This window comes from Lutra lutra, chromosome 2, assembly GCF_902655055.1.
Source record: "Lutra lutra chromosome 2, mLutLut1.2, whole genome shotgun sequence".
Classification (NCBI taxonomy): domain Eukaryota; kingdom Metazoa; phylum Chordata; class Mammalia; order Carnivora; family Mustelidae; genus Lutra; species Lutra lutra.
The window spans coordinates 35453335-35469236 of NC_062279.1; positions in this window are offsets into that span (position 1 = coordinate 35453335).

A 15902-nucleotide genomic window follows, 5' to 3' on the forward strand; every position below is an offset into this window, starting at 1 on the left:
CCTTGGCTCAGGTTGTGATCCTTGGGTACTGCAATGGAGTCCCACATCATGTCCTGGCTCCCTGCTCAGCAGGAAGCCTGAGCAGGGAGCCTGCTTCTCCCTCTCCCTCTGCCCTTCTGCTCTCTCTCTCCTCTCTCTCAAATAAATAAAAATAAAATCTTTTAGAAAAAGAATGAGAAAAATATAAACAATATTTTAAGATTTTATTTATCTGTCATAATTCAAAAGTTAGTTTGTACCTGCTAACAAGATGTTATGAATAAAATGTTCCCAAAGCAAGGGTTTCAAATGTCAGACCATGCACCGTGGCCTCAAACTATTTGTAGTTACCCTTTTAAGTTCAGCTCTACACCTACAGAGAAGTACATCATTAAGTTTAGAGGATGTGAAACCTATTTCAAGTATTCTTCTTAATTATTTTTGCTTTTTTTTGGTCCAGACTGGAGTCAGATTATGGTGGTTTTGTTTTTGTTTTTTCTTGTCATGTGGCTGATGAAGGACTTGTTCTAGGGTAAGAGAAATGTACAAATTCAGATATGTAGAGGAAATGGGGGGTGGAGAGAAGGGTGTATGTTCTGATGCAGGGGTAAGGGAAGGCTTTCTGTGGGAAAGGATGCTGTTAGCCAGATGAAAGGAAATAGGCCATTCTAGGTAAAGGGAACAGTCTGGAACTGCATAAGCTGAGATCCGGGGGCATGAAGAAGTTGGTGGATTAAGAGAGCTATTTGTTCAGTATTGCTGAGTGTAGAAATAGTAAAGATAGTCTTAAGAGTTTGGGAGTTTTTTAGATTTTGGTTTGGTTTAGTTTGGTTTGTTTTGGAGGGTAAGTGGCTGTGTTACAGTTGTTCTGGGCATGCCTGGAAAATCCTTAAGGGAACAAACAAACTGAACTGAGAGGCAAAGTTCTTCCCCACAAGAAAACCTGTTCCTCAACATTGAAGAGCATCCAAGAGGGTTGCAGAGAGCTCAGCCCCTGACACTCATGGACTTAATCCCACCCGACTACCAGGTAGGATTCTCTGCATAGGCCCATAAGTAATGCTTAGTGTCCTGAAAAATACTGGGCATTAGAGCAATTGAGCGGCCACTGACCAGCCAACCCTTTCTAAAGAGACTTCTACTAATATCCTTGATGTGGAGCTGAACCCAGGGATGCAAATCTGCTCAAAGCACTGACCAGCTTAGTTGGTCTATTTTGAAGATTCCAGCCTCTAAAACCAGTGGGAAATGAGAAGCCACCGGATCATGGTAGAGAAGATACAGAGAGATTTCCATTTCAAATCTGCTTCTGTGATAGCCACACATGGACTGATCTCCTTGAAGAAAATAGAAAAGGAATCAAGGCACTGAAGTCAGGAAACACATGTACCAAAAAGGAGCTAAAGGTTCATGGTGCCATGTTAGAAACCACTAGTGTCTGCATGGGGCAGGTGTGATGGGAATGACTATACAAGAGTATTCCTCCAATTCTCTTACTTCCTAAAGGTCTGGCAGAAGTATGAAAACCAAGACCCAGGTCCTTGTTCTGAATGAGGACCCATCTGCCTGCCTCAGTGAGCACCATGACAGATCGAGAAGCTGAATTCTGCAGAGTGAGAGGACCCTACCTTTATCCTTGAAGAGCTTCAAGACCGTTGGTTCCATGTCTGTTGTTTTGCTGTTGCTCTACCTGTAATAAAATTGCTGGTACATGTACACTCTTTTCTTATACAAAGCAAAAATGAAACTTCATTGACTCTTCCTATGTGAAACTTAAAAAAATTTTTTTTGAAGGTTCATCGACACAGAGAGAAGTAACAGAAGCAATTAGGGATTCTTCACTAGTGGCCCTCGGGTTCACAAAACACAAATTTTGTTGTCCTTGCTTTTCAATAGTGATGCTGAAACAGAATCTTCAAAGTTGGCTTCCTTACCCAGGTTTTCTAGACCAGGGGCTGGCAAACAACAGCCCAGGAGCCAATTCTGGGCCACCATCCATTTTTTTTGTATGACTTGAAAGCTAAAGGAGTTCTTAAACTTTTTATGAGTTGAAACACAATCAAAAGACCTATAGCCAAAAAAATATATACTGTACACTTAAAATTTATTAAAACGATAGATTTCATGTTAAGTGTTTTTAACCACAATAAAAAAAGTCAAAAGGGTATTTCGTGACACATGAAAATTATATGAAATCCAATTTAAGCGTCCCTACAAAAAGTCTGGTTGAAACACAGCCACACCCGTGCTCACGGGGTTCATGACACAGCAGTGGAGTCCAAGGAAAAATCTGCCACCAAACAGCCTTGTAAGGCTTGGAGAATCCCAAGACTGATCTGGATCTATAAGAGTAACCTGCTAATTCAGGGTTGTTAATATTAATAATAATAACAAATAATAACAGAATATTAAACCTTTAACAGCTCCATTGGTGCTTATAGGCCAAACTCCAATTGTAGACCAGTGGGGGACTCTTTTAGAGTTGACCAGCCCTCCGGGGAAATTTAAGTCAAGTGGGGACCTCCCGAGGAGTTTCTGGGTTTGTGTAATGAGGCGGTTTGCCTAAGCTCCTCAGGGCCATTGCAACCAGGACCCCTGGGACACCCAGGTCTGCACAGTCTATCTGCAATCTCGGAGGCAGCCTGCAATGCCCGTATCTGTCCTTTGCTATTGCAAGCAGAGTAGAATGAGTCTATCCTTAGGAATGCAGCAAGTCAGATGGGTGGTTGCTGGGTTTTGACTTACTTCCATACCCCCTCCTTCCTGTCTGTACCCTACCCCCACATTTTCCCCCAGTGCCCTATCTACATTTAAAAAGGAGGAGGAGGAGGAGGAGGAGGAGGAGGAGGGGGAGGAGGAGGAGGAGGAGGAGGAAGAAGGGGGAGGGGGAGGAGGAGGAGGAAGAAGAAGAAGAAGAAGGGGGAGGAGGAGGAGGAAGAAGAAGAAGAAGGAGGAGGAGGAGGAGGAGGAGGAGGAGAGGAGGAGGAGGAGGCAAGTACCAGAAACTTTCTTTCTGACAGCCCAGCTGCCTGTCCCCACTGCCTCCCAAATTTCATGCTGGCAGAAAACTGTCCAACCTCTGCCCTACTGGGAAGGTCTTCTCCAGGGACGGTCCTTCTGTCCCCTCAGCTTCCCTGAGGGTGAGTTGTCTTGAGAGTGGAAAGAGGGTGGCGGCTTGGGGGTGTGAGCTGGACTGGCCCCCTTCTGGACCTCCGAGTGAGGGCTGGGAGAAAGCTGGCAAGCCAAAGGGACAGTGGCCTCCAATGCCAGATACTGCTGTCTCTTTGATTGGAAGCCTTCCCTGGGTGAAGCAGGGAGCAGGGTCATGAAAAACACAGGCCAAGGGGAAGCACGTGATGAGGTGGCGCAGTCAGTTCCGTGTCGCACTGGGCCACGGCAGCCACCAAATCAGCCCAGGTCTTGCTTGACCAATTAGGTGTCACTTAGGGCTCATATCTTACTCAGGCTTCTTTGCTTGGTTTGGTTTACCTTATGTTCCACTCCCATTCCTGAGTTCACATCTGCCTCAGATTAGTAAGTGATCCCAGTGTTGGGATGCCATTTGGGACCAAAGGCAGCAGCCCTAAGAGAGAGAAAGTCATTGGAGGACAGTGTGGTGGGAGTCAGGAATTTTGAGGCTTGTGGGGAGTGGAAAGAGCACTCAGACACCCTCTGTAATCAACAGGGAAACACAGTGGAGCCCATGGAATAGGAGCCCTTTACTCCATGGGCTAGGGAATTATCTTTTTAGCCAATTCTAGTGTTGGGATCCTCTCTGTAGGCTACAGAAATTTGATAATGCAATCCTGCATGACCTCTTCCATCTCCCCAATATCACAATGAAACGCTGCCTCTCCATAAATATATCCAGCATGGAGACCAAAGGGTCACTGGCCACTGTCTTTCATTCAGCTACTGTTCCCATTTCTCTTGCCCTCCTCCCGACCCCACCCCTTAATAAGCCATTGAGTACCAGAAGAGGAAATTCCAGCCCAATGGGGAGACTGGTCATCTCACTGGCTCCAAAGCAGAGTTTGCCTTGGGGAAGGGGGATTGTCCTGATGTCATCATTATTCAAGAGGCTCTTCCTGTCCAGCTCTGGGGGCTGGGACAGAGAAGAGATGAAACCTCTGAGGTCTCAAGCTGGGACCTTGGGCTGCTGATGGCCTCTGGAGACAGGATACCTGGTGGGGACCAAGAGGCCCTGAGAAGAGTAGGGTGAGAATATTCGTCTCAGGCTATTCTAGCTGCAAAATAACCAAACACCCACTGGGTACAGAACACCTTCCTGAGCCTAGTGACATATGCGAATAAGTAGAAGATGCAACAATGCCCTCACCATGTTATTGTAGATGATTGAAGACACATCTAAAAAAAATTAGGAATAGTCACTAACCCTCATGCTAACAAAGGCAAAGTCATTTGATGCAATTCAAGTAAGGATATGAGCAGGGGCACATTAAGGAGTGTCGGAGCTAAGCCAGGAGGTTTGGGGAGGTGAGTTTTCAATTTTGAATTTTTTCTTGATGGATGAGGGGGCAAAGGTATATATACGAAGTTGAGGATTAAAAGTAATGTGTTATATTCCTGCAAAGAAAAAAGGATTTAGAGAAGGAAGAACACAAGAGAAAAATTTTAAAACCAAAGATATTCTTTTGCAGCAATAAATGCCAGGGTTGAACTGATGGAAGACTGATTGTAATTAATTGCAATTGTTGGTGTAATAGAATGTTCTAGTTAATCAAATTCTTTTTTTTTAAAGATTTATTTATTTAGGGTGCCTGGGTGGCTCAGTGGGTTAAGCTGCTGCCTTCGGCTCAGGTCATGATCTCAGGGTCCTGGGATCGAGTCCCGCATCGGGCTCTCTGCTCAGCAGGGAGCCTGCTTCCCTTCCTCTCTCTCTGCCTGCCTCTCTGCCTACTTGTGATCTCTCTCTCTCAAATAAATAAATAAAATCTTTTAAAAAAAGATTTATTTATTTATTTGTCAGAGAGAGAGAGAGCACACAAGCAGGCAGAGTGGCAGGCAGAGACAGAGAGAGAAGCAGGCTCCCTGATGAGCAAGGAGCACGATGCGAGACTCGATCCCAGGATCCTGGGATCATGACCTGACCCAAAGGCACCCGCTTAACCAACTGAACCACCCAGGTCCCCAAAATTCTTTTTTTTATAACAATGTGTGTTTACAAATTCTTTCTTACTCTAATAAATATAAGATCATGCTTATTTAGAATCCCAGGAGGGTTTTATATTTATGCCAAGATATATTTTGGATACCCTAGAAGTTATTTTGTTAAATAAATTACTCAGAAGAAGTTCCCATAACATGTAGGAATGGGTTAATGGCAACAGGTCCCCTGACCCATCAAATACCTAAACCATATAAATGTGCTGGATAAACCATCACACACATCACACACACACACTCTCATTATATATATAACCAAGGTAAAAAAAAAAAAAAAAAGAAAGAAAGAAAGAAAGAAAGAAAGAAAAAGGAAAGGGGAAAAAAAAAGGGTGGCGGCTGGGGCGCCTGGGTGGCTCAGTGGGTTAAGCCGCTGCCATAGGCTCGGGTCGTGGTCTCGGGGTCCTGGGATTGAGTCCCGCATCGGGCTCTCTGCTCGGCAGGGAGCTGCTTTCCTCTCTCTCTCTCTCTCTCTGTCTGCTTGTGATCTCTCTCTGTCAAAAAAAAAAAAAAAAGGGGGGGGTGGGGGAGGGAAATCCCCAAGTTCTGAAACTCACAGCTAAAGAGAGCAGTCACGTGAGTCTGATGTGGTGGGCAAGAAGCCGGTGGGGGCTGGGCCAGCCTGCGGGCTGGAACGGAGACCCTTGCATAAAGCAGCACAAATGGGACTTGAAAATTTCTTCCCACCACTCCAAAGAAGCAGAAAGCAAGATTGCTGTGTCTCAGAGCTCAAGATAAAAACGGAAATACACTCTTAGAAGAAATTACATAAGGGGCGCCAGCGTACCTCAGTTGGTTAAGCGGCTGCCTTCAGCTCAAGTCATGATCCCAGGGTGTTGAGATGAACCCTGCATTGGTCTGGCTGCTCCACAAGCAGCCTGCTTCTCCCTCTCCCCTTCCCTGCAGCTCTCCCTGCTTGTGTTTCCACGTGGGCTCTCTTTCTGTGTCAAATAAATAAAATCTTAAAAGAAAAAAAAAAGTTACCAACCCAAATCTATGTTGTGTGGATCTAAATTTGCACTACCTGTCCCATGATATGAGAATTCTAGGCCAAGAAATTAACACTAAAGTTCACCCAGGCTCTGTTTAACTCCAGGGCTCTAGCAAAAGGGGATGCAAAACAGCTCTACTTCTAGAACATTCTCACTCAAAGTAAAAGAGTCCTGGCAGAAGCTAAATATATAGTAACAATTTAGAAACCACAAGAAGTGAACCACCTGAAGATTATTCAGTAGACACAGGTAATAGGAGAATTAGCATCCCAAGAATTAGAAACAATAATCTGAAAGACACTATACAACAAGAGAGATTAAAGTTATCAAAGAGATAACAGAATACAGCCTGTAATGAAGAAAACAGGATATTTTTTAGAAAAGGACTAACAGATTTGGAAAAGAATCAAATAGAAAACTAGAAATAAACAATCACCAAGATTCCTGATTTCACCTGTGTGTGTGACTTGTTCTAAGGAGCCCCAATTTCAATCCTGCCTCTTAACCTAAATTTGAAAGGGACTGCACCACTCTCTTCTCCTTTTAAAATGAGAGTTCACAGAAGGCAAAGAGCAAATGATATATTCAGAATCATGTCTAGCACACAACTATTAACTAGGAACGAGAAGATACCAGTTTACCTTCAAATTATGGGTGCTGGGCGCCTGGGTGGCTCAGTCGGTTAAGCATCTGCCTTAGGCTCAGGTCATGATCTGCGGGTCCTGGGATCCAAGCCAGCATTGGGCTTCCTGCTCAGCGGGGAGTTTGCTGCTGCTTCTCCCTCTGCCTGTCGCTCACCCTGCTTGTGCTTTCTCATTCTCTCTCACTCTCTCTTGCTCTCAAATAAATAAAGAAAATCTTTTTAAAAAATAAAATGAATAAATTATGGGTGCACTTGAGGAAAGGAGAACATATGACTCCCCATGAGGCACACTCAGGAAACAGCAGCATTTCAGATTCTCCCTCCCAAGCATCATGGAGAAAGTCCATGCCATTCATGAAGGAGTTCAAAGAGGATGGGGAATTTTCTCTGGGAAATAGGACTTCCTGTGTCCCCTGCGACCTTCCAGGGCCCCTGTGATCTTTAGGGGAAGGGCTGGCCAGGGTTTGGTCCTCCTTCCCTTTCATTCTGAGCTTCCCAGTATGTTTTGTCTTATATGGGGTAGAGAAATTCCTCTTTATTCCTTTCCCCACCCCGAGATTGTTTTAGTTATTCTAGGGCCCGTGCTTTATATCTAAATGTTAGAATAACCTTATCTATATATACAAAATACCTTGCTAGGATTTTTTTTTTTTTAGATCCTAGTTGGGTTGGGGGGGGGGCACCTGGGTGACTCCGTTGTTAAGCATCTGCCTTGGGCTCAAGTAATGACCCAGGGTCCTGGGATGGAGCCCTGCATCGGGACTGTTTCTCCTTGTCCCTCTGCCCCTCCCCACTGCTCGTGATCTCTTTCAAATAAATAAAGTCTTTTTAAAAATTTTAAATTCCCGTGTAATTAACATACGATATTATTATTAGTTTCAGGTGTACAATATAGTGATTCAACTCAATACATTACTCAGTGCTCATCAGGATAAGTGTGTTCTTGATCCCTTTCACCCATTTCACCCATCCCCCCCCACCTCCCCTCCGGTAACCAGCAGTGTGTTCTCTATAGTTAAGAGTCTGGGGCGCCTGGGTGGCTCAGTGGGTTAAGCCGCTGCCTTCGGCTCAGGTCATGATCCCGGGTCCTGGGTTCGAGCCCCACGTCGGGCTTTCTGCTCAGCAGGGAGCCTGCTTCCTCCTCTCTCTCTGCCTACCTCTCTGCCTACTTGTGATTTCTCTCTGTCAAATAAATAAATAAAATCTTTAAAAAAAAAAGAGTCTGGGTTGGGGGTTTTTTGGTCTCTTTTTCTTTAATTGTTTTTTCACTTAAGTTCCACCTACGAATGAAATCATATGGTATTTGTCTCTTTCTGACTGACTTATTTTGCTTCCTTGCTAGGATTTTGAAGGAACTACATTAAACCTATAGATGAACTTGGGGAGAATTGACATCTCTACTATGTCGAGTCTTCCAATCTATGACCACGGTATATCCATTTATTTAGGTCTTCTTTGATTACTTCATTAGCATTTTGTAGTTTTCAGCATATAGATCCTATGCATGTTTTGTTAAGTTTATACCTAAATATTTCATTTTCCTTGGGACAATTATAAATTGTAAATTATTTTAAGATTTTATTTATTTATTTGACAGACAGAGATTGCAAGCAGGCAGAGAGGCAGGCAGAGAGAGGAGGAAGCAGACTCCCTGCTGAGCAGAGAGCCCAAATTCGGGGCTCGATCCCAGGACCCTGAGATCATGACCTGAGCCAAAGGCAGAGGCTTAACCCACTCAGCCGACCAGGCACCCCAATGGTAAATTACGTTAAATTACAGTTTCTACATGATTGTTTTTAGTATACAGAACTGTGGTTGATTTTTTGTGTTGATCTTTTATCCTGCATCTTTGCAGAACTCATACAGCAGTTAAAGGAATTTTTTTTTTTTTTGGTAGATTATTTGGGGACTTTCTTTAAGGACAATCATATCATTTGCAAATAAGGACAGTTTTATTTCTTCCTTTCCACTCTGTATGCCTTTTATTCTTTTTCTTCCTTATTGCAGTGGCTAGGAATTCCAGTACTATACAGATATTGGCTTATAGTTTTCTATTTTTTGGTATTTTTATTTTTGGTATTTTCTATTTTTTGGTATTGTTTTTGTCTGACCTCATAAAATGAGTTAAAACATTCTATATCTGCCCTGTCCAGTAAGATGGCCACTAGTCATATGTGGGTATTAAGCCCTGGAAATGTGACTAGTGAAACTAAAAAAAAATGAAACTTTAATCTTAATTAATTTAATCTTTGCTATGTGTGACTAGCAGCTACTGTATTGGACAGCACAGACCTAGAAAAACCCCTGTAAATGCTCTCAAGAACAAACCTGAAAAGCACATGAAAGTCAGAAGCATAATCTGTAATAAAGGAAGGAAGCACTAAGATACTTTGCCAAGTCACTTAAAATTGAGCCAAAAACCTCACTCCTCAAATTTACACCAATATTACATTTCCCTTTATTTAAGCTGTATGTGTGCCAGTTTTTTACAAAATCACTTTTGGCAATATAAAAGAAGGAGTGAATAATAGGCTTCAAGGATCCAGGGGCGCCCGGGCGCCAGTCTGTTAAGTGTCTGCCTTTGGCTCAGATCACGATCCCAGGGTCCTGGAATCAAGTCCAGCATTGGGGGGGGGGGGGGTCTCTGTTCCGCGGGGAGTCTCCCTCTCCCTCTCTTTGCCCCTCCCTGCCCCAACCCCGTGTGCGCTCTCTCTCTCTCAAATAAATAAACAAAATCTTTAAAAAATAGGCTTCAGGGATCTAAATGGAAGTTACTAAGCCTATATCAAGTTAGTTTAGAGAAAGAACACTGCTAAGATTTGGTTGTTTTGTTCACCACTATATTCCCAGTGCCTAGACTATCCCCTGGCAAGGAACATTCTCAGTAAAAATTTGTTGAGTGAATGAAAGGAGGGGCAGACTGTCCAAGAAACTGGACTTAAGAAAAAGAAGAAAAATTTACAAAGCCGATCCTCAAGGCTCAGCGGAATGGCCACCGGAGGGCGCTCCAGCCCAGCAGCTAGCTCACAGACTGGGTGACTTGCGGCAGGCTTAACTGTTCTCCCCCTTGAGAGAATTCTCGGGTTTCCCTAGCACTTCCCACGCCCTAGGGTGGCTATAAAAGAGTAAAGCCAAGCCATCACCACCCCCTTCCCATCATACTCCCAGTTCTTTCTTTCTTTTTTATTTTTCTGTACGTTTTCTCATGTGTACCAGACAAGCTCTCTGGCGCAGATGTTAGGATCACAGGCTATCTACCAGCAGTGCGAGCCACCCCCCCGCCCCCGACATGCTAGAACACTTAATAAATGTCACAGTTCGTGCTTCAAAGAAGGGAAATGGAGAGTCAGAGGCAGAAGCCCAGACCTGGGAATCAGGAGGCGGGTTTCCAGACAACTCTATTCACTAGAAGTTCAACATTGTGCTGTAACATTGTGCCAAACATTGTGCTGTAATCTTTGCGTGACAGGTAGTGTTACCTCCATTTTGCGGATGAGAAAACTGAATTTCGGAGTGGTTGGAAAAGGTCACAGGATTACAAGTGGGTTTTGAACCCAGGATGCTTTGTCTACAAACCCATGGAATTAACACCATAGCATCGGTTTTGAGTTCAAACATGGTACTACCGTGAGCATTGCTTTCTGTGAGATCCAGTGAGATTAGAAGACTGAAATTGGGCCTTCAACTAGAGTCAGGGAAAGGAAAGAAAAGATTGTTATACTGGAGCCCTTCCTGGACAGGTTGGGCAAGGGCACTGTCACCACCCAGAAGACCAGGGTGGACCTCCTCTAGGCAAAAGTCCTCAAGATTTCAATCTGTTTGGCGCGCCTGGGTGGCTCATTGGGTTAAAGCCTCTGCCTTCAGCTCAGGTCATTATCCCAGGGTCCTGGATTTGAGTCCCTGCATCTGGGCTCTCTGCTCAGCAGGGAGCCTGCTTCCCTCCTCTCTTTCTGCCTGCCTCTCTGCCTTCCAATGATCTCTGTCAAATAAATAAATAATATCTTTTAAAAAAGAAAAAGAAAAAAAGAAAAGATTTCTAACTGTTTAAGGGCTGAATGTTTGTGTCAGCCTCCAAATCCACAAGTGATGGCAAGCCCCAGTGGGATGGTATTTGGAGGTGGGGCCTTTGGGAGGTAATCAGGTTTAGATGAGGTCATGAGGTAGGGCTCCCTTGGTGAGACTGGTGCCCTTGTAAGAGGGGAGAGGGGCACCTGCATGGCTCAGTTGGTTAAGCGGCTACCTCCTGGTCAGGCCCCAATCCCAGGGTCCGGGGCCAAGTCAGGCTCCCTGCTCCCTCTCCGTTTGCCCCTTCCCCTTGCTCTTGTGCCTGCCATGTGGATAATACTTGCCTTCTGAGGTTGTTGTGTGATTTATTGATTTTGTCAATGTCAAACTTCTTGCATTGGGTGTATGCACAGAGTAGAAACTCAGGAAATGTTCGCTTCCTTTTTTCCTTACTTGTGGCGTCATGACTGTCAAGGACAGTTTACATTTAGCAGAACCTTCAGCTCAAAGATAAAAGCTAAAATGGAAGAAGTTCAAACACCAGTCTGTGAGTGGAGAAGACGCTTGGGGGTTTGCAGGAACATTTGGGGACGAAGGACCTTGACGTCTCACCTTGTACACAAGGGGATGGTAGGCACGGGTCATTGCCATCACCCCAAAACAAGAGTGCGTTGTGAGACTCAGCACGCTTCCGGCACGTGCACACGCATTTGCCAGACTAGGATTTGCCCTGGATCGCTCCACACAGCACTCCCCTCCTGCTGTGTTCTCTACTCCACTGTGCTGTAGATTCAATCTCCACTCTTCTGTCCTGCTCTATGCCCCAGGAGGTTGGGCTATCACTTGTCCTTTGTCTTCCAGCTGGATAAGCCCAGTGGGGAGTCAGACAGGACAGTGGAGGACTGGAGGTTGGAGAGGTCTGAGTTTCTGTTCCCTAGCCCCCTCCCTGTGCCTGGGCAGGACTGAAGGCGACAGCCCTGTCGCCTTCAGTCCTGCCGTAGCCACTCCACATAGTAAGCCTGGGCTTGTGCTGGCAAGTGCACACTCTTGAGGACTCTCTCTCTGGATTTCAGTATCCACACCTTCCCTATGTTCCTTCAGGCCCAATTTCAGTCCCAGATACTGCAGTTGACCTTATGATTTCCCTACCTCCAGCCCACACCTTAGTAAACCACCCTTTTATCCAATTCTCTTCAAATGACTCAGTCTAAGTGACCCTAAATGTATCTCAGAGGGCTGGTTAGGTCCAAGGCGCTGGTCTCCCACTGATCTGCTCTTCAGCTGCCACCAGAGGCTCTCCTATGTGTCGCTCTCCTGAGCAGCACACAAAACCTTCTCAGGTGGACACACACCCAGAGCCACTCACGGGGTTGGGGGGCGGGGATGATGCAACTGCAAGCCAATCCAGATGGCCACTCCCGGCACTCACCAGCACCAGGGTGTGGTTCCCACACGGGAAGAAGATGATCTTAAGCCTGAGAACCTACTCTTGAGGTCCATTTAAAGACTGCAGACCCTGCTCTGAGCCATTAGAATTTTTTGTAATCTCTCCAGCCCAGAAACTATATTAAAATGTTAAATTCACCATTGGGAATTGTTAAAAGAGGAACGAGAAGCCTCAAATGGAGTCATTTGTCCCCAACCACAGCAAACCAAAACCTCATTGCAGTTTGAACCTCTCCCAGGAATGTGACCTTTTTTTTTTTTTTTTGGGGGGGAATGTGACCTTTTAACAGTGGATCTGAAATTTCCTCATCAGCTCTGGTAAGGTAATCCCCATGATAAGTACTCCGTTATCCCCTTCCCCCTCAAAAAAATGTAACCATCCTTTCCTTTGCTAATAATACCCTTGCCCTATCCTTCCTATAAAAACCCTCCATTTTGCACAACTCCTAGAGGCATCCCTCTACTTGCTAGGTCCTGCCCAGTTTGGAAATCACCTCACAAAGCCAATTAGATTTTCAAATTCATTCAGTGAAATTCTGTTTTTTAACAGACTCCTTCATGTTAGCTCATGTGACCTCCATGCTGTGTCTTTGGGCTCCACAGCGTTCAGCCCCTTCGTGCTCATGGGCCATGACACCATGACTCTCACTTCTGCTTTGCCTCCAGTAACAAACAGCAAAGGTATTTCTCGCAGTAAGATATGTTTCTTTTCAATGATAGTCTGTTTATCCTCTAGTCAGTGAAGAATCTGCCTCTTTTCTTTAATGTGTCTTTTTTTTTTTTTTTTTTTTTGGTAACTTTTGACCCCCTTCACCCATTCCTTCCTACCCCCCACCCCTCACTCTGTCTCTGGCAACCACTAGTCTGTTCTCTGTATCTATGAGCTTTTTTTTTTTTTTTTTTTTTTTCTTCTTTTTTTTTGAACATGTCTCTTTTAAATAGTTGAATCTTGATCTGGGGCAAGAAGCATAGGAAGCCCTTATTGTATGAGAAAACGAGAAAATGCAGTAGCCTCCAGAGGTCACTGGGGCCATGGCAACAGGATGCACTAGCTAAAGTGAAGGACTCCCAGTGGTGAAGGGGGAACGTTTTCAGCATCAAATAACCTTAGGAATGGATTAAAACTAACACATGGGTCACTTTTTTTTTTACACATGGATCACTTTTCTCCCACTGCCTAGGCCCCTCAAACTCCTCCCTAACCTGAGGGGCATCCTAAAACAGCCTGTATTGTAGTGTGGTTTAAAGACTCTGAAAGCCTGTCTCACTCTTGTAGTGCCTGCCACTTCCTCCTCAAGCAGCCACTCCTGGAGACCCTCTTTTGGCACTCTTTCCCTGCATTGGTCCAGTTCATTAGAGATGTATTGAGACAAATACCGGAGAAGTCAGGGCTGCTTAAAGACTAGACCTGTTGATCCCAGCGTCCTGGGATTGAGTCCCACATCGGGCTCCTTGCTTGGCGGGGAGCCTGCTTCTCCCTCTGCCTCTGCCTGCCATTCTGTCTGCCTGTGCTCGCTCGCTCTCCTCTCTCTCTGACAAATAAATAAAATCTTAAAAAAAAAAAAGACTAGACCTGTGTGCCTGGTTTGCTACCCAGAGAAATTCCACTTACTTAAAATGATAAATTTGGTTCGTTGTCCCTCCCTACCTACAGGTCAGGTAGAGCAATATGGGATGGAAACTTCTCCAACCTGTGTGTGGAGATCATTGTGAGAGTTGAGCTAAGCAGGTGCCTTCCCTAGAAGCTCAGCTTTAACCAAAAATACACATCTAATAAGGCATCTGAACAACCCCCCTTTCAAACCAGTTCCTCCTAAAGCAGGAGGATGGGCCACATTGTTTTCCAGTGTGTTGACAAAAGGGCAGGCCTGGAAGGGAGGGGAGCCTGGGTCTTCCAGCTTTGCCTCAGGTCTTTGATAGCTGTGTGGTCTTGGGCAAACCCCTGCATCTCGAAGACTCTGGTTTTTGTTTTTTAAACAAGACAGTGGTGAATTTAAAAAAAAAAAAAAAAAAAGATGTGTGGTGAGTTCTGCACAGTAGAACTATAGGATTATCACATAGAATGTTAGTTTATCTTAGCTCAATTTGTAAAAACCTCAACTGAAGAAAATATGTATGTAGGATCATTTGAAAGACATATTCCACTTACTCTTTCAGATCATTTTAGTTTTTAATCTTTGGCCAGGACAGACTTTTAAGAAAACTGAGTTTAAATTATAAGAATTATTTTGGAATTTCTTTTTTACCTTAGTGCCAATGAAAAGTTTTCTTTCCTTAATTATTAGCTTTTACCTCATAAATATGAATGAATGAATGAGAATGAACAAATGAATGAATAAGATGGTGATGAATATTGTCCAGGACGACCTACTGTGTACCTGGCCAAAGCTAAAATTTGATGATTGTATGGTTTTCCAAGAGGAAGTTTCTGAGAAGAACTTTAGGATTGCTTTCATTACTGCCTCATTCTAGAGGAGCACTGCCCAATAGAAATATATTATGAGCCATATACATATATATAATATACAAATAATTTTATAATTCCACCTAAAAAAGGTAAAAAGAAACAGGTATCATTAATTTTAATATTTTATTTAATCCGATATATTAAAAATGTTATCTCAACATGTCAACATAAATTGAGATATTTTACATTTTTTTCATGCCAAATCTTTGAAATCTATGTATTTTACACTTGTAAATATGAACTAGCCATATTTCAATTGCTGCATAGGCACGGGAGACCAGCCTTAATAGTAGGAAGTGGAGGCCTAGCGACCAGCCAGTCTTCCTATCTGGGGCCTGATACCTCCGGGGGGTCCACTCTCAAACTCTACAGCCTCCAGCTATCTTTCTGAAAAAGCTACCCTAATCGTGTCACTTCCCAGCTTAAGAGATCTCTGATATCTCCTCCCTCCCTAGGACAAAGTTTGAACACCCTGGCATGCTTTAAAAGACCCTTCACCATCCGGAAGCAAGCTTGCCGCCGCTGAGCAGAGAGCCTAATGCGGGGGATCATGACCTGAGCCGAAGGCAGAGGCTTTAACCCACTGAGCCACTCAGGTGCCCCCCCCCTTTTATTTTATTTTATTTTTTTTTTAAGATTTTATTTATTTATTTGACAGAGAGAAATCACAAGTAGGCAGAGAGGTAGGCAGAGAGAGGAGGAAGCAGGCTCCCTGCAGAAAGCCCGATGTGGGGCTTGAACCCAGGACCTGGGATCATGACCTGAGCCGAAGGCAGCGGCTTAACCCACTGAGCCACCCAGGCGCCCCCTTTTCTTTTAAACTGTTCTCCTGTCTCCTTTCCCCTTGCATGATGTCACCGTCATGACAGAAACTGTTCTCTCACCCGATGATGGGCTTTTCCGCCCTCCTGGCATTTTCCATCCCCACTTGGAGAGCTCCTTGAAGACTCAGTCATCGTTCGTTCAAGGAGGCCCTACAGTCAGGCTGCGTGTACCCCTGTACCCCAACTCAAAGGGCCACAGGGAACCTCGCTGGCCAACTCTTAGCCCCACCACCACCCGTGCCACCACGGACGTCCAGACCCTGTCAGCTCCACCTCGGCTCTAGCGTTAGTCCTCATGACCCAGCTGGGAAGCTTGTTCACGCGTCCTCCCACCCCGTCCCCCAAGCCACGGAACGCCCATT